Source organism: Enhydra lutris, unplaced genomic scaffold (genome assembly GCF_002288905.1).
Source record: "Enhydra lutris kenyoni isolate GAN:26980312 unplaced genomic scaffold, ASM228890v2 scaffoldscaffold50, whole genome shotgun sequence".
NCBI classification, from domain to species: domain Eukaryota; kingdom Metazoa; phylum Chordata; class Mammalia; order Carnivora; family Mustelidae; genus Enhydra; species Enhydra lutris.
The window spans coordinates 6,775,766-6,777,915 of record NW_019154134.1 but is presented as its reverse complement, the minus strand read 5'-3'; positions in this window follow the sequence as shown (position 1 = coordinate 6,777,915).

The window sequence follows — 2,150 nt, the reverse complement described above, 5'->3', positions numbered from 1 at the left end:
TAGGCTTTAAATGAACACCTAGGGTGTGCCAGGTACTATGCTAAGTGCTATAAGTAAAATCAGCCAATTTCTCAGGGAACAGTCTAGAGAAAAGAATGGCAGTGGAAAGTGGAATACAAAACCTTAAGATTTCTTTCTCAGAAGATTCACTGGAAAGCTTATATAGTTTATCCAAATTCTGTACATCCCATGTAACAAGGTTTTTCCCAAAGATGTTTCACAGTTAGGAATCAAAGTTTGCGGTTAATATCCTTTTCACTTTAGAAAGAAGCATTAAATTCTCCAAAGAAAACTGGTATTTTAGGCTTTTTACATTTTCAGTATTATCTCTACATTACTCAAATAACGATTTTTTAATTGGTGTAAACTGTGCCTAGTATCATGTCAAGGTTGTTAAATTTTCTTTTAATCTACCGGTAGGCAAAAAATGGGTCACCTCAAATGGGGGAACATAGATATTCATTCCTAGATACTAAGAAATGTGAGAATCTCTTACTATGCACATAACCACACAAAAGATTTTTTTAAAATAAATATTACAGGGACACCTGGGTGGCTCAGTTAGTTAAGTATCTACCTTCAGCTCAGGTCATGATCCCAGGGTCCTGGGATCAAGCCCTGTAGCAGGCTCCCTAGCCTGCTTCTTCCTCTCCTTCTGTCACTCCCCCTGCTTGTGCACTCTCTCTCTCTCTCAAATAAAAAAGAAAAAATTTAAAACAAACAAACAAACAAACAAAACAGTTTGGAGCCCTATAAATCAACACAAACTGGAAGAGGGGATAGGTTTATAGAATGTCCAAGATACTATGGTGCTAGTAACACATCTAAAGAAGAAAGTCACCAAAGAGGAGTTTTCAGAATACCAAGCAGAGTTCAGAGAGATGACATTCTTTATTTTTCCAGTTATGACTAAGGCAATATTGACCAAAGTGTGGTACACATACCACTGATTTTAGGCAATTTTTGGATAATTTTCATTTTAATAGTTATTTGAGTGTTCATACTTAATATTCATTTTAATGTTTTAGAAAACTAACAATCATATCAGACAAGGATATCAGAAATATAATTACTTAGAATGATTATAAATAGTTAAATTTTCAAAAATGTATTCAATTAAAGAAAAAGTAAATATTAATGGTATACAGGAATGACAAAAATCATGAAGGTGTATTCAAATGACTAACATTTGGGAAACATTGTTGCAAATGGAAAAGACTTTGGACATGGGGACTGGTCACTAGACAGATTTTCTCTATTATGAGGTAAAGATATTTCATCAGCACATATTCTGATTCTATGCTCACTTAGCAACTTCCTAATTAATAATTCAACTTCCCCCAAATATTTTGATACTAAGAAAGGAGGTGCAGTGGATAAGACATATAAGCCTTACTAGCTCCCCATTATGAATGAATACACTGAGAGTCTGGTTTAAGATATCAGTCTTGTTCAAACTCTCTCTCTTCGCAGATGACATGATACTTTATGTGGAAAACCTAAAAGACTCCACCCCCAAACTACTAGAACTCATACAGCAATTCAGTAATGTGGCACGATACAAAGTCAATGTACAGAAATCAGTGGCTTTCTTATACACTAACACTGAAAATATGGAAAGGGAAATTAGAGAATCGATTCCATTTACTATAGCACCAGGAACCATAAGATACCTGGGAATAAACCTAACCAAAGAGGTAAAGGATCTCTACTCAAGGAACTACAGAACACTCATGAAAGAAATTGAAGAAGACATAAAAAGATGGAAGACCATTCCATGCTCTTTATTCAGAAGAATAAACATTGTTTAAATGTCTATCTATACTGCCTAGAGCAATCTATACTTTTAATGCCATTCCGGTCAAAATTCCACCGGTATTTTTCAAAGAGCTGGAGCAAATAATCCTAAAATTTGTATGGAATCAGAAGAGATCCCAAATTGCTAAGAAATGTTGAAAAAGAAAAACAAAACTGGGGCATCACGTTTCCTGATTTCAAGCTTTACTACAAAGCTGTGATCACCAAGACAGCATGGTACTGGCACAAAAACAGACACATAGACCAGTGGAACAGAGTAGAGAGCCCAGATATGGACCCTCAACTCTACGGTCAAATAATCTTCGACAAAGCAGGAAAAAATATACAGTGGA